The sequence below is a fragment of the Anomalospiza imberbis genome, chromosome 8 (assembly GCF_031753505.1).
Source record: "Anomalospiza imberbis isolate Cuckoo-Finch-1a 21T00152 chromosome 8, ASM3175350v1, whole genome shotgun sequence".
NCBI lineage: Eukaryota > Metazoa > Chordata > Aves > Passeriformes > Viduidae > Anomalospiza > Anomalospiza imberbis.
In genome coordinates, this window is record NC_089688.1 from 3,509,354 (window position 1) to 3,530,286 (window position 20,933).

General features: G+C 48.4%; 1 protein-coding gene across 2 annotated transcripts in view; it reads left to right on the forward strand.

Moving 5' to 3' along the window:
- The window catches only part of SGMS1 (sphingomyelin synthase 1), a 93,629-nt gene that overhangs the window by 20,584 nt on the left and 52,112 nt on the right, over positions 1 to 20,933 (forward strand). For both annotated transcript variants that reach the window (XM_068197020.1, XM_068197021.1), the window contains exon 2: positions 4,864 to 4,979. The gene's annotated coding sequence lies outside the window, so the exon portion shown is untranslated. The remainder of the gene's footprint in view (positions 1 to 4,863; positions 4,980 to 20,933) is intronic.

Below are 20,933 nucleotides of genomic sequence, written 5' to 3' on the forward strand. Positions count from 1 at the left end.
GTGAGTAGTTGCACTGTGTTTCATGTTATTAATGTTTTCTGACATAGCCATAACTTCCTTAACTTCCTTTCTTAGAATTAACCAATCTTTGCTTTTTCTCTTCAAAGTATTTTTGGGTAAATCTGAGGAATTCTGAGCATCTCACCCTTTGGGGACTGTTGAAAATATCAGTGTGTACCAAGTCACTTCTCAGTGTCCAGGCATCCATGTAGGGCCAAGATTTCCATGGGACACTTGGCTCCCTAAGGGGTGAGAAGCAACACTGGGGCCAGGTTTGTGGAGAGGAATGTGCTCTGGAAGGTGTTTTTTGGAAGAATGAGCAACAATAAGGTGGGGAAGGAGGTCTGGGAACAGGAAAGATTATTTTGGAAATGGAGAAAGTCTCTCCTGCTGGTCAGGTGTATTCAGATCACCATGATACTGCAAGAACTAAGAAAAAAAATAATCCCATGAACAAATCCTACTAATTCACATAATTCTGTTGTTGTTGATTGCAGTAACAGTTTTTTTCACTTTTTGGGACACTAGTAATGAGTTTGCATCGTGATGGCAGGTCTCCTAGCAGCTTTCCATGCCCAAAAGATGGAAGAGATGTTTCTGGGCTGCCTCCCTGAGTTCATCACTGCACTATTTAGTGGTTCCCTAGTGCAGATCTGTCTACTTAAACCAAATGAGGATCATTCCTTCCCTTTCACATTGCTATTAGCTGGATGATTTTATTGTCTCTGCAGGAAGAGAGCAGAGACAAGCAATTGTAGATTAGGAGCAATTTGCAAAATAGTTCTGTGATTAGCACGCCTGTGGAGATGTTTTTCTGTGTAAGGGCTGCACCACAAATTTTACTGGCTCCTTACACTCAAAGAATTAACTGTGAGGAGGATTAAAATGACATCTTAGACATCAGCTAAACGTCCTCTCAAAATCCCTTACGTTGTCTCTAAATCAATTAATTTGATTTCTTCAATCCACAAGCAAACTGGGTTGGTGAACTTGTGTGAGTGATCTGTTTAGGCTGAATTTCTCCAGAGTATTTTAAAGAGTACTTCAGTACTGGTGAAATGGTGCAAAAAAAAAAAGCAGTGAAATTGGAAAAATACTGTGCCAGGCTGTTCTAGTCATGGGGGTGCCTTCTCCAAGCATCATTCTTCAGCTGGTTAATCCAGCCCTCACAGACTTTCCTGATCCCTGCTGGTTAAATGGAATAAGAAAACAAGACAAGAGCCTGCTCTTGCTCTTTTTACCATGGTGCTGCTTGTGTGGATGTGGGAAGTAGGAAGGAAAAGACTCAGGAGAAGCCTCAACTCCAAAGCTTTGCTGATGAACAGCACAAGGAGCTCTATAAAGTCTACAAAGGTGGCCCTCAGCACTCAGATGTGGCCACTTAACTCTCCTAAATCCTGGTTTGCTTGTAATTCCACATGGATAATATGGATGGTAGCATTCACTTGGGAAACATCTGAATATTAGTAAGAGGCATCACGTGCTCTGTCTGGGAATCCTGCAGGTCTCCACTGGCTGTGACATCTCCTGCAACAGTTAGAGATGGAGCTCCCACTCTGAGCCTGCTGCAGGCTGTGCTGGGACACTCTGCTGGAAAATGGGGAAACTTCTGGGAATAAGCCAGCAGAGCTCTGGAGGTGTTTGGGTCCCATTGCCTGGTGGTTCTGAGCTGTGCTGTGACACAAAGGACAAGGCTGGTGGTAACTTCAGTCAATGATCCTCACAGCATCAAAACCACCTGAATTTCATGACCAGCAGGAGCAGGGAGGTCTCTCTGCCCCTGTACTCAGCACTGGTGAGTTCACACCTCGAGTGCTGTGTCCAGGTCTGGCCCCTCAGTTTGGGAAGGACGTTGAGACGCTGGAGCGCGTCCAGAGGAGGCAACGAGGCTGGAGAGGGGCTGGGAACACAAACCCTGTGAGGAACCACTGAGGGAGCTGGGGGTGCTCAGCCTGGAGAAAAGGAGACTCAGAGGTGACCTTGTCACTCTCCACAACTCCCTGAAAGGTGGCTGTGCTCAGCTGGGGTTGGGCTCTTTCTCCAGGCAGCACTGACAGAACCAGAGGACACAGTCTCAAGCTGCACCAAGGAAATACGGGTTGGATATTAGGAGAAAGTATTTCACAGAAAGGGTGGTAAAGTTCTGGAATGGCTGCCCAGGGAGGTGGTGGAGTCACCACCCCTGGGTGTGTTTAAAAACAGACTGGATGTGGCACTGGGTGCCAGGGTTGAGTTGAGGTGTTGGGGCTGGGTTGGACTTGATGATCTTGGAGGTCTCTTCCAACCCAACCCAACCCAGTGATTCTGGGATTCTGTGACCGCAGGCAGCCGCGCCCTCCGTGAACTCAGGGCAGGGGGGACACGGGGGAACCCAGCAGAAGGAAGTCTTCTCAGCTGGTGCTCCTGCACGAAGGAAACACCGTGACTGTCAGAGCAGGGGGTGGCACAGCCAGAGCTGAGCATGATCACGTTAGATGAATTCCCAGAATCACTGGGTTGGGTTGGAAGAGACCTCCAAGATCATTGAGTCCAACCCAGCCCCAACACCTCGACTAAACTCTGGCACCCAGTGCCACATCCAGTCTGTTTTTAAACACATCCAGGGATGGTGACTCCACCACCTCCCTGGGCACGCCATTCCAGAGCTTTACCACCCTTTCTGTAAATAGCATCGGGCAGGATGCTTTTCCAACTTAAATAATTCTGTCATTCTGTAGCACAGCTTGTCATTTATGTGTAGATATTCCCTGGCTTGGCATCACTTAGCAACTCCAGGAGCTGAACCGTTTCCACAGGGATACTGAGTGTAGGGAAACAGGGCCCTGAACCAGCAGCTTGTCCCCAGCTGAGCAGCAGCCAGTGCTCTGCAAGCAGAAGGGTGTTGCTCAGGGGAGGGAGGAATTCAGCATACAGGCTCGTTGATTTGGGGAAGACAGACCTTGTGTTTTCTGAAAAGTGTATTAGCAGTGTTAGAGTTGGGCAGTGCCGTGTGTGCCACAGGACAGACAGGCAGGAGCTCTAATCAAACCTTGCCATGCAGTCCTGCTGCCAGTACCCAAACTGTCACTGGGAATTGCTCCTCCTGTCATTTCTCCAGCCCAGAAATCATTCTGGATGTGGCAGGAAACGTGTCCTTGCAGGCTCCGTGTGCCCTGTGCTGGAGAGGGAGAGGCTGCAGCTGCAAGGGAGCAGCTCGGGATTCTCACAGCCTATGCTGCTGATTCACAGCTTGCTCATCAAAAACGTGTGTTTGTGTCTGAGCAGCACTGTGTGCTCTGAGATCCATGAGAACTATCATGGCTGGAAGAGGGGCACACAGGGTGTGGAGCCTTCCCTGGCTGGCTTCCTCCTGGGGCAGCACAGGCAGCTTCTGGGGGCTCAGCAAACTCTGCAGATAAGCAAGTGTGATAAGTCTGGGAGGGCTGCTCTTGTGAGATAATGGCCAGTTACTCAGGGAAACAGGGCCTTCCTGGCATGGGTGACACCTCTCATGATCCTACAGCAGGCAGGGCAGGAGGCTGGCAAGGCTTTCCCTGGCTTTTCCATGGCTCTGTCCAGATGGACAAAAGCTGTTTGATTTCCAGCCCGTGGCACAGAAGAATCTTCTGGCCTACAGGTGGAGTTGCCTGGTGTCCCCCTCCCCGCAGCACTCACTGAAGGTGAGGCAGTGTAAAAACTCAAAAGCAATTTTTCTAAGTAATCCTAAATGTAGCTAAAAAGGAATCTCAAGAAATTAGAATTACCAGGCTTCCAGCTGCTTGTTTCCTGGCAGACAGCTCCTTGGGTTTGGTGCTGCTTCAACAAGCAGAATTGGATTTATTTATCCCCCCTTCCTCCCCAGCTTGTATTTGAGTAGAAATGTATGGATTGTACTAACTAATGTGAATGGAGCAGGAGGACCTCTGCTTTTCCTGTATCTTAGAGTGAAAGCTGGATTGGAAGAGCCCTATGGAGCACAGGGCTAATACTTTTCTGAATCTCCACCCTGGTTTTGTGTCCCTTGGAGGCTGGAGGGATGGGATGAAGAGTGGGTTTGCTTCCTAGGGCAGGATGAGTGGTTTGTGTGCTGCTGCTGGCAGAGGTGGGCACAGGGACGGGGAGAAACCTGGTCCCTGCGTGCTGCCACCTGACGATTTTGGCCACGAGCATTTTGGGTTTGCTTCTCTTTGCTTCTTCCTCTCTCTCCTAAATGATCCTGGTTATCTTGGAGACTGTCAGAAAAGGCTTCCGTCCTTCCTCCATCATACCTTGTGTGATGCAGAGTTCAGAGCCAGGGTCACTTCAGCAGCTCCCTTCAGAGAAAACATTGAGGTTAATTTCTTCACTTGGGGCTCCACGTGGCAGTGTGTATCCCATGAGTTTTCTGGATTGCTCTTGTCATTCAGAAAAGGTGCTCTAGGTGTAGCAGGGTGGTCAGCAGCCTGTTTGTGGCAGTGAGAAACCCATGTTGTTCTGGGGGTGGCGGTCTCTACCAAACCTCATCTAGGCCTGTTTGGACACAAGGATATTTTCTCTTTCTGAGTCCTGTGGGAAATAGTATTTTTAAAATGCAGCTGCTCCATCCCTGGGAGTATCCAAAGCAAACTCCCTTGGACTTTGGATGGACTTTGGAGCCACCTGGGACAGTGGAAGGTGTCCTTGCCATGGCAGGGGTGGAATGAGATGAGCTTTGAGGTCCCTTCCAACCCAAACCATTCCATGATTCTATGTTAGCGTGGCCTTCCCTGTATATCCAAACTCTTGTTGGGCCTTGAGGTCATCTTCACTGTAACGCCTCCTGATGCTTTAATAAAGGCTTGCTGTTAGCTCCACTTCTTAAATGTCCTTATTTTTCTTTATTTTTCTTTGCTGTTTTGTTGGCAGTGACTCTCATGACTATGTGAGAAGCTGCCAGCAGCAGGTCTGAGCTTTGAGTCTCCTGTTCAAAATGAGTTTCTAACCTGATGCATCGAGTGCTCTGGCTAGAAAAGCAATTTCAGGTAGGTCAGTGCATCTTGCATTTTGCATTTTCAAGCACACGTGTTTTGGAGTGGTGTGTTCATTCAGTACCTTCTTTACTGTGACCTGAATTGGGGCAAGTTCTTGTATTGGACATTTCTGATATTTCACAAACTGTCTAACTCCAGTATTAAATTGTAAAATCTTAGGGAAAGACAGCTGAAAGATCCTTTAGATCAGGTCCTTCTGCCTGCTTCCAGGGAAGGATGACCAAGAGCAGAACTTGAAGATGTAGATTGTGGATAAATGCTCCCAAAACTCTGCTTGTAAGGAAATCTTTGCCCTTCTGGCTGTGGAAACTGGAGTGATATATTGTGTAGACAGCCAGATGGGGGCTGGAATACCTGTGTTCTGTTCCCAGCTCTGGCTTTGGCATAGATAAATGACCTGCAAAGAGAGAATAAATAAGGCGTATGCCCTTCATTGCTGCTTGTAGTTGTGTTTTTGTCTTTCAGTAACCCTTTGAAGCTGTGTGAGGATTTGCTGAAAGGCATCTCATAAGATTTGTCGTGGTTTTTTTTGTTGGGTTTGATCCATGCTGGAAAGCTCCATGACTGATTGAAGAGGTAGAGGGGAGGTGTAGTGAGAATCAGAAAATAAAAGTGGAGTTTTGGGTGTAAAGATTCTGAGAAAGATGTCCTAAGAGCTGGTATTTGTTTGTGTCCAGCACCTTCAGTGAGCCAAATCTCTCATGCCTCCCATTCCTAGTTGGGAAACCTTTTGCCTTGTTCCTTAAAATGTTCTGGAATATTAGTGAGCCTTAACTGGCTGATTGTGAGAGGCTGTTGTGGAAGACAGAGCAGAAAAGCACCTTTCAGTTGAGAGTCTTCCTAATCCAGCTGAATTCAAAGACATCTGTCTTTGGAAAATTTGGGTTTAACCCCTCTCCTGTGACTGTCCCTATACTGCATCTCTCTGGATCTCAAAGGCTGTATAATTATGTTCAGTGGCTTTTCCACAGAATCAAGAAATACCACCAGAAATCCTGAGAAAGATGCCGTGACTAAACACCAAGGCTGCTGAAATAGAGGGAAATAATATTTTTGCGTGTCACAGGTCAGATAAATGATGAGCAGGTTTTTTTCAGTTGTTGCTCTCTGAAAGCTGCCTCTGTGTCACTATTCTGGACAAACTGTAATACCAAAGCTTGTTTACAGCAGTTACGAAAAATTCCTACCTCCCCACCCTTCTTCAAGTACATCAGTGCTGGGAGCAGGTGACACTGAGCAGACACCCGAAGCTCCTTGTCACTGTATTGATTCAGCTTCTGTTTGCTCTGCATCCAATCCAGAGCAGTGATGAATAATGCAGGCATCTATTACTTAAAGTTTAATGCAGCTTTAATCAGGCTTGAACATCAAGAGGTGCAGAGGAGGCTGCTCTGCTCTGTGCTGAAGGGAAAAGATTCAAACCAGGTGTGGCTGGCTCTGTGTTGTTGGGTTGTTCCTTTGCCCAGAGCAGTGACTGTCCCCTGGGCTGGCCCTGCTGAGGGACCTCCAGGGCTGTGTCCAGTTCTGGGTCCCCAATCCAGGAAGGACATGGAGGGGCTGGAGCGTGGCCAGGGAAGGGAGCAGAGCTGGGGAAGGGGCCGGAGCCCCAGGAGCGGCTGAGGGAGCTGGGAAGGGGCTCAGCCTGGAGAAAAGGAGGCTCAGGGGGGACCTTGTGGCTCTGCACAACTCCTGACAGGAGGGGACAGCCAGGGGGGGTCGGGCTCTGCTGCCAGGGAACAGGGACAGGCCAAGGGGAAACGGCCTCAAGCTGTGCCAGGGGAGGCTCAGCTTGGACAGCAGCAGGAATTTCTGCATGGAAAGGGTGAATTAGTTCTTATCTATGTTACAGTCTCACAAACTGTGAGTTCTACAGCACTTCACTCTAACAAACTAAAAATGGAGCTCCCATCTCTCTACAAGGCCTTTTAAGGATAAAGTGTCCAATTAAGAAATGACACCTAAATTATTTTTACTTTTAACCCTATAACCAACCACCCATGGCCCTCAATGGAGACTTTTTTATCCAATTACACAAAACCACCCAAACCCATGGAGAAGAAGGTGAAGAAGGACCAGCCTCTGCCCCAAAATCTCCATCTCATTTATCTATATTACTGTATTCTAAACCCTTAAACTCTGAGTTTTCCACCCTGTGATATTACACACTTCTATTCAAACTCCACACCCACGATCCCAGTGCTGTCATTCTGTTTTGGAATTCAATTTCAGGCCTTGGCAGGGGCTGCCCAGGGAGCTTTGGAGTGCCCATCCCTGGAGGTGTCCAAGGAAGGGCTGGAGGTGGCACTCGGTGCTCTGGGCTGGGGACAAGGTGGGCATGGGGCACAGGGCTTTTCCAACCTAAAATAATTCTGTGATTCTGTGGCACAGCTTGTCATTTATGTGCAGATATTCACTTGCAGGTGCCTTGGTGTCTGTGACCTCTGTTTTTTCCTGTATTTATCTCAATCTGTGACAACACAGGTTCTGTACTTGTGGGGTCAGAGAGCATGTGGATGACTCTGCTGCGATCCAGGGATCTCACAGTGGAATATCAAGGCACTGCTGTCTCTTCAATGGCTTTTTTTTTTTCTTCTTGGTATGAGTATTATTTTTTTAAACAAAGGAAAAACATCCCTTTCATCAATTGTTCCCTTTGCAGAACTTGAGCCTTAAAATAATCCAGGAAGCCTTTTGTTATATAAATATACTCATCCTCCAGCTTGGCACAGAATGTGCTTGACAGAGCTGCTTGCTGAATTCTGTTTTAAACTTGAATTTCAGTGGCTATGAAGGAGAAACCCTGGGCTCAGAGAGCAAAGCAAACACTGATTGCTGTGTAATCACAGTGTAACAGGGACTATTTCAAGCAGTGAAAGCAGGGGTTTGTGCCTGGAATTCACTTTCTGTGTCTCAGTGATTTTTGTTTCAGCTTGTTACAGCCAGGTATGCTCATACCTACCAAATTTAACTCCATGGGAAGAGAGCATATGTGCAGTCTTTTGAAAATATTCCTGCTTAAGATGTTTGCTCAGGAATAGAATTATGTGTGAATACAGCAAGGGCTTGGAATGGTTAACAGTAAATTCCAGTGCAGAACACTCAGTGGTGAGATCTCCCACTTAAGTGGGCAACAGGTGGCTAGAGCAGATGTTTAAATAGAAAACGAACAAAACATCACCACCAAAAAAAAATTCCCACAAACTCAAAAAGCCATCAACCACAAAAATTCACCACCCTGTGAATTTCAAAAAATCTTTGTTAGAAGTGGCGGCTGTTTCCTGGGTATTGTCCTGTGCACATAAAAGCACCTTGAGGGGAATTTATGAATCATGTAGAGTTTTTCTGTGTCCTCTGTAGGCCACACTTTGATTGTGACATTGGCTTTTCAAGTGACACCTTTGGTTTGTTTTGCTGCAAGCCTGAGCTTGAAGCTGCTGCTGACTGAGGAGGTTGGACTCGGTGGTCTTGGAGATCTTTTCCAACCTAAATGGTTAGATGAATCTCCCAACTTTTTCCAGATGCATTCATCAAAGCTATCCAGAGAAGTGGGGATGTTAAGAGGATGCTGCAGGATGTGCCTGGGTGGTTTTGGTACAAACAGGGACAGCTTCTACCATCCCAGGTTCCTTCAGGCCCCATCCAACCTGGCCTTGGACATTTCCAGGCAGGGGGCATCCACAGCCTCTCTGGGCAATGGCATCTTTGGCACTCACAAAACTAAAGGTTTCATGGAATTTTGGAGCAGAGATTTGATATACTCTGTGTTCACCTTGTTGAATCAATCAAGTTGGGTGTTGGTAGATTTTTTAGCTACTTTATTCAGTGGCTTGGCTTGTTCTGGGTGCTGTGGATAATTTCCTTCTTGTCTCCTAATTTATTTGCCTTCAGACATGTAGCTGCTCCCACGTTTCCTGGAAAATGGAAAGGCTGTGCTAGCAGGAAATGGCTGCAGTTAATGAAAATAGGTTGTACTTGCTGGTGATTAATCCTTAATCCAAAGAGGGAACGTTCCCTCTCCAGCTCTGTGGCCTGAATTAGCATCTGACTGTACCTTTGTCCTGAGGCTGGCTCTGAATGACTCCGGGCTTGATTCATGGCTTAGGGCCCCCAGTAATAGGATTTCCTGTGAGGGTGTGTCACCAGTCCTTGCACAGGTTCAAAGGGAAAATGGGTTTTCCCTCCTGTGTTGCATCCCCTGGACTTGTGCCCCTTGGCTTTGGCTCCCTTTTCTCCTTGACTCTGGAACCCAAGAGGTTTCAGCTGGGATTTAAGGGCTGCTGCCATCCCAGCTCCTTCCAAGTGCCTCATCATCCACACAAGGCATGTGGGGACAGGACAGGCCGTGTTCTCCTTGGGTTCAAGAGCGAGCACAAATACATTTAGTGCTTTCTGAAAGGCTTTCAAGTGCAGCACTGCTCTTTTGCAGCTCTTTTTGCTTCCTTTGAAGGCTGAGCAGCCACCACTGAACTCGGGGCTGCAGTGCGTGACTGCTCCCTTAGCAAGCAGTTAAAACATCAGCTATTACACTGATGTGCAAATGTTATTTTGTGCTGAAGTCATGCTGGAAATAGTTCAAAATGTCTTGTTTATTTGGATTCACGAGGGGCACGCTGTCTGGCTGAGCTCTAATCTTGTTTTGCTCTATGCTTTCTTTGCAATCAGCAGAGCTGTATTCAAACCATGCTGAGAGATTTAAGGCACCTCTTGCTTTGCACCCTGGGAGCCACAGACTGAGGGCAGCACCCCCGGGTTTGTGCCTTTTGGGAAAGCTGGGGTGTTAATCAGTTGTTTTCCCCCAGCCTCAGTCCTTAGATGGATGGAACAGGCTCTGTTCCTGTGTTGAATTAAACCCTCTGCCCCTGGGCTCAGGTGAGACCCCACCTGCAGAGCTGCCCCAGCCCTGGGGCCAGCACAGGAGGGACCTGGAGCTGCTGGAGAGAGCCCAGGGGAGGCACCAGGATGAGCAGAGGGATGGAGCAGCTCTGCTGGGAGGAAGGGCTGGGACAGCTGGGATTGTTCACCTGGAGAGGAGAAGCTTTGGGGTGACCAAATTGTGGCCTGAAGGAGCCAACAAAAAATATAGAGAGAGACTCTGTACGAGGGGGCATGGCTTCCCACTGCCAGAGGGCAGGGATGGATGGGATACAGGGAAGGAATTGTTCCCTGGGAGGGTGGGCAGGCCCTGGCACAGGGTGCCCAGAGCAGCTGTGGCTGCCCCTGGATCCCTGGCAGTGCCCAAGGCCAGGTTGGACAGGGCTGGGAGCAGCCTGGGACAGTGGAAGGTGTCCCTGCCCATGGCAGGGGGATGGAATGAGATGAGCTTTGAGGTCCCTTCCCACCCAAACCTTTCTGTGGTTCATGTAAATATCTCTTACTGGATAAGCACTGACTCATTTGGTCATTATCTTAATGACAGATGCACTTGTTTAAAATGACTCCACGTTTTTGCAGTTTTACTGTTTAGCAGATAATACAGTTATTTGGATCCTTCACAAGTTGCTTTGTTTCAGTTCACTCCTTAAATGCTTTTCTCTGTGTTTGCAAGATGCATGAAAATGAAAAGGTTTTTTTTCCTGGCCTGTGCTGCCCTGCCTCTGCTGTCCCCATTCCCAGGGAGGAGTTGCAAGGCTGTCAGCAGCTGTTCTGACAGATTTTCCTGTACCTCTAAAGAAGACAAAAAGTTACATGTCAGGTATTTTGCTGTGCAGGGATAAATACACAGCAAAGGGTGGGTGAAATATTTGATATGAACATACTGAGGGATTTTGTAGTGCCAGAACAGGATGTCTGCTCTGTCACCAGAGTCCTGTGTGACTGTCCCAGCTACTCAAATCATGTGTGCATCCCTGCTACATCCAGGCAGGTTTAAATATCCTCCTGTCCAGAGCATGCTCCCATCTCCAGGTTCCTCCCTGCCCTCCCCTGCGTTGTGGAGCATCCTCACAGCCATCTCCAGACATTGACACATAACTCAATTCCCCTAGCTTTGCTAAGAGTTTCTTGGAAAGCTGCTGCAGCCTGGGGAGCTCCCTGAGCTGTGTGTGGCACATCCAGAAAGGCAGAAAGGTGAGGGACAGGCTTTGCACAAAGGCTGTGTCATTATTAGGATATGTTAATGGAGTGGCTTCAGGTGTTCTGTGGCTGCTGGTGCTGATCCAGATGAGCCGAGGCAGCTCCTTGTGTCTGCCCTGCCCCAGGTCCTGGTGGTCTGTGCCAGCTGGAGTGCCCTGCTTCCCAACTTCAGGGGCAGCACTCAGCTTGCTCTGGATGCTTTGTTATGCTTTCCCTGCCTGTGTTTTGGTCTCTGTGAAGCTTCTCAGGGAAGGCAGCTGAATACCAAGACAGTGTCTCCAGCTCTGCAGTTTTGCTGATGTGTTTGAAGTCCCCAGACAGTTGATCAGGCAAACTTGCTGCTAAATGGATGATCTAATTCCCAGTGAATGCTGTGATCACAAGCATTACCCTACATCACAGAAACAATTTGAAAACCAGTGCGTACTCCTCAAGCTGTCAGCTGTCTTTCAGCACCCTCGTTGTGCTCTTTCATCTTTAAATGCTTGTGCTGAAGCTCAAATAAACTTACCTGTCAGCAGCTGCAGGGATGTCTCTTCTGTCTCCAGCTCCCCGCTGTAGCTGGCAGTTTAAAAGCTGTTTATAGAGGAGATAAAGCAAGGAGCTCTCTTGTAGCTGCTGTTTCTCTAAATGATTTTTCTTACACTCCACTAATACTCAACACATGGTTGTGTTGGTGCTTTGTGAGGGCTGCTCAAAGCCAGCACATGAGTTCTGTGCTGAACCCCTGAGGACACGGGCAGGGCAGGAAGGTTTCCCTGTACAGAGGGAAAACAGAGTGGGGAGATGGTCTGGAGGGAGGTGACATCCCGGAGAAAGAATGGGACACAGCACCCAACAACCTGACTGCCTGAAGAGTGGCCCCCAGCAGGAGAATGCTGTTTCACAGCCCACAGATATGTGGTTTGAATTTTACAAGGGAGAACTCTTTTGAAACCTGAAATTCATAGATTTATAAAATCATTAGGGTTGGAAAGATCTCTGGGATCATACAGTCCACCCTGTGCCCAGTGCCCACCTTGTCCCCAGCCCAGAGCACTGAGTGCCACCTCCAGGGACACCTGCAGGGATGGGCACTCCAAAGCTCCCTGGGCAGCCCCTGCCAAGGCCTGAGCACCCTTTCCATGCAGAAATTCCTGCTGAAATTCCACATGGAATTGATGCCTTGAGAAGGCTGCCCTAGAACAGAGCCAGACAGAGTTAAAGAATAAAGCAGGGATTTATTAAAAGGATCTCCTCCATGGATCCACCTTGGGCAGCACAAGAGCCCAGCCAGGGCTGCACCCAGGATGAACCAAAATGGTCCCAAAATGCACGACCGCTCACGGGGGCTCTCACTTTGATCAGTTCTGCTCCATTTGCACATTGGAGTTCATTGTCCAATTCCAGCTCCAGGTTATGAAGTCCCATCCTGCTTGTTTTTCTCTCTCCAGCCCACGTTGTTTGTGCTCTTGGGCCTGAAATTTGGATCAGTTGTCCTTGGTCCCCAGCTGGAGAAGGAATTGTTTTGTCTCCCTACTCTGAAGAGAGCTCACCATCCCCTAATGTGAAGCTCAGAACTGCACACTAAAGCAGCTCAGAATCTGAAAAACATAAAAGCTAAAACCTGAGGCACCAGAATATCTTAAGAGTCTGTTTTTTGTGGACCTGTTTATTCTCTTTCTTCTCAAGGGGGGGTTCTAGAAGGTCATTTCAGTGAAATCCCTGTTCTCATCCTTCCTTTCTGTTACAGCATCCAAAACTGTGCAGTAGGAGTACCAGACAAATTGCCCCAAGGAACAGCTTCATTTTTACACCACAGCCTTGCAAAAAGCAAGTCTAAAAACTTAGATAAGTGAGCTTAATAAAACAGCAAGTATTTTTTTGCATCCTTCTGCTTCTTGCTTGGGCAAGAGGCACCATCCTTGTAAAAGTCATGCTAAATCTGAAGCTCTTTTCTGTTTACAAAAACTCACCCATTGTTTCCATGTTGATGCACTGGTTGCTTAGTTTTATCTAGGAGAATTCTGATTCTCAGCCAGGGCCTGCTTCTCTGTGGTAACTTGAGGTAGAGTGAAAATGGACACTTCAAAGCAATCCTGTGTTGTCATCCTATGAGTTGCTGAAAACAGGCAAAAAATTTAAAAAAAATTAAAAATCTGTGTCCCAGCAGGAGTTTGAAGCTACAGCTCTGCCCCTGGGTGTACTGTGAATATTAAAGACACAGAACTTGGGGACTGTGAGCAGCAATTGGTTACTAATAAAAATCCAGGTCGTTTTCTGTGCACCTCCTTAGGGGTCACTTTGCTGGTGCTGCATGAGGAAATAATAAATATAGGTGACCTAGGTGTGTGTATATGTATTTATTTGATGTTTTATTACCAACAATGATCTTCAGCTGAGTGGAGGAAGGCACATGCACAGCCAGGGATGTGGTTAATTCCTTGCTCTGCTGCTCTGATTTAAGAAAAGTTTTGGAAGCCTCTGTTTCACGATATTGAGAGGTTACTGCATTTTGCAGGCTCTTTCCTGTCTCTGAAGCCTGATGCTTGTTTTCTGCAACACTGGCAGAATGCAGAAACATTATTAGTTTTGGGTTTTGTTCTGCTCTTGGGAGGCTTTTTTCTGAATTGGGAGATGTTTTCACTGCAAATAGCTGCAAAGTCAAAGTAGTAAATGAATAAATACTGTTAGGGAAGGAGTAGATAACAGAACAAGCTATTGTAAAATTAATTTTAAAAATGACCTCTTTCTCCATGATTTTGCATGTCCTGAATCCTCCATCTCCAAAAAAAAAAAGGTTCACCAAAGGATGATGAAGGTGAACAAAGGCATGGAACAGCTGGTATATTAAAGGAGATAAATAAAATTTGTCTCTTCAGCATGAAGCACAAATGATCGTGAGGGGAAGAAATGAGGAGAGGAATGTTAAGCAGACTGGGAGCTTTGCATCTTCCAAAGAAGATGACTGTACCCAGGCCTTCCTCACTCAAATAAAAAAAAACCCAAAAACAACAAGGAAGGAAGCAACGAGCTTCTAAGAGGGAAAGCTCTTCTTTGGTGGTGTGCAGTTCTGCTGTGGTGTTCCTGGTGGCCAGGATGTTGCTGGAAGGTGAGAGGTTCAAAGGAGGACGGATAACACCCATGCTATCAAAAGCTGTTACAGCCAGTGTCTCCTGGCACAGGGAACAGTTATTAAAGCAGTGTTGGGAGGAATCCCATGTTGGCTGAGGCTGAAGGAGCTCATGGGCACCTGGAGGCACCTCCCTGCTCCAGCAGGGCCATCCCAGAGCTCAGGGCACAGCCCTGTGTGCACACAGCTCTACACAGCCCCAGGGAGGAGAGCCCCCAGGCTCTGTGCACAATGTGCTCAGGGCTGGGCTCTGCCCAGGGAAGAAGTTGTGCCTCCTGTGCAGGGGGAATTGCTGGGCTCAGGCCCTGCCCGTGGCTCTGGTGCCATTGCTGGGCCCCGGAGCAGAGCCTGGGCCCTGCTCTGCCCCTCCCTGCACACAGGGACAGCCAGGCCTGAGGGCCCCTCTCAGCTGGGGCTCCTCTCCAGGCTGAGCAGCCCCAGCTCCCTCAGCCTTCCCTGGGCACCCAGATGCTCCAGGCCCTTGCTCAGCTCCGGCAGCTCCTGGCCCTGCTGTGCTGAGCCTCCAGAGCTGGACACAGCACTCCAGAGGTGCCTCCAGGGCTGCCCACAGGGCCAGGATCCCTCCCTGACCTGCTGCCAATGCTCTGCTGCTGCCCCAGGGTCCCATGGGCCTCCTTGGCCCCAGGACCCTCTGCTGGCCCGGGGACAGCTCGGCATCCCCCAGGACCCTCTGCTGGCCCGGGGACAGCTCGGTGTCCCCCAGGACCCTCTGCTGGCCCGGGGACAGCTCGGTGTCCCCCAGGACCCTCTGCTGGCCCGGGGACAGCTCGGTGTCCCCCAGGACCCTCTGGTGGCCCGGGGACAGCTCGGTGTCCCCAGGACCCTCTGCTGGCCTGGGGACAGCTCGGTGTCCCCCAGGACCCTCTGCTGGCCCGGGGACAGCTCGGTGTCCCCCAGGACCCTCTGCTGGCCCGGGGACAGCTCGGTGTCCCCCAGGACCCTCTGCTGGCCCAGGGACAGCTCGGTGTCCCCCAGGACCCTCTGCTGGCCCGGGGACAGCTCGGTGTGCCCCAGGTCCTTCCCCACAGAGCAAATAACTTCCTTGTTTTCCCGGACAGCCCACAGGGGCAAATGAACACACTCAGCAGTTTTCAGAAAAAAACAGTATTAAAAATCTCCTCCTACAAGTGCAATTAAACAGCCTTAAAACCAGCTGCTGTTCTCATGCTGTAACATGGAATGTGTTTGTTGTAACTTTGTGCTATTCCTGTAGGTTTAAATCATCCATATTCCCATTGCTTTCCTCCAGCAGCTCCTCCCCAGCCTGTGCTGGTGCCCGGGGTTGTTCCTGCCCAGGTGCAGGACCTGCATTCCCCTTGTTGTAAAAGGTATCACTGTCTGTGTTAAACTTTTTGTAGAAACCTGAAGCTTCCTTTTTTATGCAGGTCAGAAATAACACCCAGCTGTTGTGCAGCTGCGTAACACAGGGGCTACAACCTGGAGTAGCAGATGAAATGTGGGATTTCTTGGCTTCCAGACTATTTCCCAGTTTTTGTAGGTAATGGGAAACAGGCGAGGAATAGTGATTCAGGTGATAAAAAGCTGGTGTTCAGGAGCAGATGATAGCAGCAGCTGTCTTGGCTGATTGGGCTGTGTTCCTTTCCCAAAATTCTGCAGTCTGGAGCGTGCTGGGAGCGGGTGGCTTGGGGTGGCAGCGTGCCAGCTGGTGCTGGGGCGATGCTCAGGTTACCCTGGTGCACTGGAGGCAGATTGGCCCCAGCAGCTCCCTGCACACTCGATTCCCAGCCTGATGCAATGTTTGGGTAGAGCTGGAACGCTGGGATTGCACCTTCACCCAGGGAGGGCGAAGGTTCCTCACTGCACAGAGCTTTTTACTACACCCAGGGGGGCTGCTTGGCTGCCATATGGAAGGACTGAATTTCCCTGGAGATTTTGACGTTCAGCAGCATGTGGGTGTTAGGAGGCTTTGGGAGGTGGAGGAGGATGGAGTTGGAATAAAGTCCTTTGAATCAGAGCTGTTTTGATCTGCTAGAAAGAAACTGGCTGCTGTAAAAGGAGGGGAGAAATCCTCAAACATTGGACTACTCTAGGATTTTGTGCAGAGAAGAAAGACTCGGAGCAGGAGCTGTTCGAGAATTGATCCTGCTCTGAGTGGGGTAGAAACCCAAGTGTGGTGAGCATGTGTGGGGTCACTGACATGCTGCACACACATGCTCAACAGCCATACCTTGAAAATGGAAAGAGACTCTTGGTTCAGTGGGCTCCAGCCCAAGGCATGGGCTTGGTGACCTGTGTGATAACTTGGAGAGTAAATTCCAAGTGATTCATCCCTCTTCTGATCTCTCTTGAACTCTGACTGCTTGTGTCTGTTGCTGTCAAGTGGCTGCTTCTGTATTTATGAGCGAGGTGGAGACTACTGACCTGCTTTGCCTCCTCTGAAAAGCAAGTGATAGTTCTCTCTGAGACGGCAAGGGTGGTATTTCTGCATGTGCCTGGACTAAATTGACTCTAGGGAACTGAAAAATGTAGTTGGTGATGACTGCTGGAAGGGAAAGCGTGTATTTACTGCTCCGTGGCAATAGATTTATAGACAGATAGTTTGGTTTATAGATAAATATTGTTGCCTCTATTTCTGTAGCCATAAGCAGTAGATTTTAAAGCCTAAACTTTGCTATAATCTAGGGACCTTTTTCCATTTTTTTTCCCCTATCCCATCTGCCGAGTTCTTCCCTGGTGGCTGAGGTGTCACGTGGCGCCAGGAGAGCCAAGAGAAGTGACGCATCCCCGGTATCCCATGGTAACTCTCCTTTTCCTCTGCTTTTAGCTCTTTGCTTTGCTCCCAGAGAGAATCACCTGCCCGTGGGATTGCACTGGCTCTGCTCTCTCACAGGTGAAGCTGAGGTTGCAGGGTTTTCACTCCTGAAAACTGTTTGTACTCGGTAACCCAAAGTGAAAGGGGAGCAAAGAGCACAACAGAACACAAGGCACCAAACCAACACCAGCCCCCAGCAAGCCCAGAAATCTCCCGGTTCCTCACCCAAACTTCTCAACATGCAGAGTGGGAGTTTACTTTGTTTGCCATTCAGGATATTGAAGCTTGTCTGAGAAGTTTCTGCAAGATCCCCTGCAAATGAGGTCACTTCTCACCAAAGCTAAATTTGCAATTTGGGTGTTGCAGTTCACACAGGTTTTGCTGCTGGAAACTTGTTAGGTGAGGCTTCCTTTATTTATTTTTTTTCCCTCTTTCTTCATCACCCCCATCAGTTGTTTTTTAACCTCTGGTTGCTGTATGCAGTTCTGCCTGCATTTTTATTAGAAATATCCTACTTATCCCCTGAGAAAAGCTCATGGTTTTACATTCAAATATGCTGATATTTTTTAGAATTTTTTGAAAAATGGATCATTTAATTATAGAATCATAAAATGGCTTGGATTGGAAGGGACCTTAAAGCCTATCTTATCCACCCCTGCCATGGGCAGGGACACCTTCCACTATCCCAGGCTGCTCCAAGCCCTGTCCAGCCTGGCCTTGGGCACTGCCAGGGATCCAGGGGCAGCCCCAGCTGCTCTGAGCACCCTTCTCTGCCTACCCTCTAGGGAACAATTAACTGATAGCCATTTTCTCCTCCCTGTCTGTATATCCACTGTAACTTTATTGTATTAAACCAGCCATGGTATGACTCGCTCAGCCTGAAACTGGAGGCTGCAAATGGAGTAGCTCCTCACCAGGTGTAAACAGTGAGTAGAGCCCTTGCAGTGAGAGACCTCAAACCTGGTTTTGTATCCTGTTTCCAAACTCTTCTGTGCCTGTTTTCTGTGTGCACTGAAGCACAGCTAAAGCAATGTGTGTCTGGTTTAATTCTGCCCTGCCAATTGGATTTTTGCTTTAGGGCACAGCTTTCACAAACTCAATTTATCCTCGGGGAGGAAGAAGAAAAAACTGCTTTTGCTCACACATAGTCCCCGTGTAGTGGAGGAGTCGGTGGTGAAGTTTTTCAGTGTGGCAGGATTTGCATTTCTGTTGCCACAGCTACAAGTGAGCTCACAGCATTTCAGCCCCTCCGGCAGGGACGGGCAGGAGTTTTCAGAGTGAAGGCACCAGTGCACCCAGATGAGTCATTCTGGTGTGTCCAAGGGCTGGGGAATCACTTCTTGAATGGGAGAGGATGCTGTGCTGTGCGGGGGACGAGGCAGAGATGTAGTCTGAGCAGTTTGGGACTGTCTGGATTTGGGGCACGAGCTGGGAGATGTGTGCTGGGAAGAGGCTGCTGAGCTGTCACCTGATGCACAACATCCCTACAGGCACCTGGATGTTGGGAAGTATCCCAGGACTTTGATGTGCTTCCTCTGGCTTTGCTCCAAGCAGGTATTTAGTACAAATCTCTCTTCTCCCTTCTGTTGCATTTCAGTTCTAGGCAGTCCATCCTGCTGCCCTGGGCTTGCATGGGGACTGCTGCTGCCTGGGTAAATCCAAACAATAGCCTGCTTGTGGCAGCTGAAAGTGCTGCTGGAAAAAAAATCCCTCTTCTGTAATTGCAGGAAAAAAACAAGCCTGTGTGCCGCAGGAAGCAGCAAGATTCTATTAACTCATACTTTTAATTTTTTTCCCTGCGTCTTCTGCGCAGTCTGTGATGATTTAAGCATAAACTGCTCAGGAAAAGTCCTTGGCCTGTTATTTAGTTACTGATTGCTCGTGTGGCAGGGGGTTGGGAGGTTAAGGTCGCCTCCAACCCAAACCATTCCATGATTCTGCAGTTTGGGTGCATGTCACAGGATGGTTACCCTGAAACCAGAGGTTTGCTATTGTAACCATTGTAAGTAAGTGTGGAATGTTTAATAAGGAATTGATTACCTTCGTCTAGGTAAGATTTTAAAACTTTGAGCTGTTTTGATGTCAGGTTTCTTCCTTTTCCCCAGCAAAAGCCTGGCTGGCTGGTGGCTGGTGCCTTTCACCTCCTTTCAGGATTGCCTGCTCCTCTTGTACTTAGTGTTTCATAAGCTGCCTGCAATGGCCTTTTCCTGCTGATTCTTACCCTTGGAATGGTTAACAAGAAGCTATTTCCTCTATGTTATCATATGCAAAGTACTGCTGTGACACTGCTAAAAGGTCTTAGACCTGTGGTGTGAGACAGAGGTTGCAGGGACAGAAAAGCTGGAGATGGGAGAGAACTGTGATATGTGGCCAGCTCAGTTAATCCAGGGATCTGAAACTAAAGGGAGGAGCTGAATCAGAAGTGTTGAGAGCAGTTGTGTGACACTGTTTTCCCCAACGAACAGCTGTAACTTGTCACACAGGTCACTTCACTGGCGTCCTGTCTATTGACCTGGGCTCATTTAAAGGTTTCATTACTGCATTGCTTGGTGCTGTTGAGGTTTTGAATTTCTATGTTTGAAAGTGCTTTTGTATTGATGATGTGCTTAAGGTTTTTTTTGCTGTGTTGGAGGCCTTTTTCTGCTGTCACTTGTTATTTTTGGAGCTATGGGTGTGTAGGTTTATGGATTAAAATAAATAAGGAGGGGGAGAACCCTCCAAACAAAGCCCAACTGTGAGCTCAGGAATCAAACTGCAACTCTGACACAGAGGGAGGACGAGGGTTTAGGGCAGCACAGACACAAAGTGAGGTCTCCAGAGGATGTCTTTGGACAGGCAGGAGGGATGATACCCCCAGAGAACAGTGCCTTTTCTGATCTGTAGGTCGAGGGCAGGGGCATCTCCAGGCCCCACTTTGCCTTTGTGTGCACTCTGGAATAGACTTGGAATAGGGAAATTCAGCTTGTGTTTGACAAGGAAATGCCAGGTCCTGTAGCAGGTGGAACAAAACAAGCAGCAGATCAGACTGAGGGGCCACTGGCCACCAAAGCTGTAGGAAGGTGCATTTTTCAGCTTATGGGAGTCCCACCCATGTGTGGTGAGCTTGTAGGGTGGACAGGGAAGCTAAACAGCTAAATGATGGATTTGTTACTTGGATTGATGATAAAATGGAAGAAGACTCTAGGCTATAATACAACCAAGAGGGCCAGAATGGTGAGACACAGGAACAGTGCTTCTCACTGCTTTTTTTGGACAAGGCTGGCCAAGGAATAAAGGTCAGAATTACTGGGGAAAGCCTTTTGGCACCAGCACTCTGCAAGTGAAGTTTATCCCTGCAGGCAGCTGCTCACCCCAGCAGCCCAATTTTGGCTTTTGTTGTTTGGTTGTTTGTTTTTTCTTCTCTTAGTAACTCTCCAAAACACACTGCAGGCTGTCTGGTTGCACCTAAGGGGTGCACCACTGTGGGCAGGAGAATAAAGAAGAACAGAGCTGCTGTCCTGGAGAGCTGCATTTGCGCTTTTGCCTGGAGATTTTGGGCTAGCTGTGGTCCCTGTGCCACTGTGATGAGTCTCTGCAGGTGACACCACGGTGCCTGGCTGCTCTCACTCTTGTCCAAAATCTCACTCTTGGTCCAAAATCCATGAGGATTTTGTGATCTGTTCCCTTGGTAGAAGCCAAAGGAGTGGGTCTGGGCATGAAAATTATTGTGGAACCATGACAGTGTATCTGGTTTGGATGCATAAGGATGCAATTGAAGCTTGAGAGAAATGTTTTGAACACTTCTGGAGAGTTTGGATGGATGAAAGAGCTCTGCAGGATCCAACAGAGCCTGGGGAAGTGCTTACCCAGAGAGTGTATTGGCACAAGGTATCCCTGTGTTCCTTGAGTTCCTTTCACCATGAAAAGACAAATTAAAAAGGGGTTTCTGCTGCCCAGTGGGTTCTGTGGGGTATTTATATTGGACAGT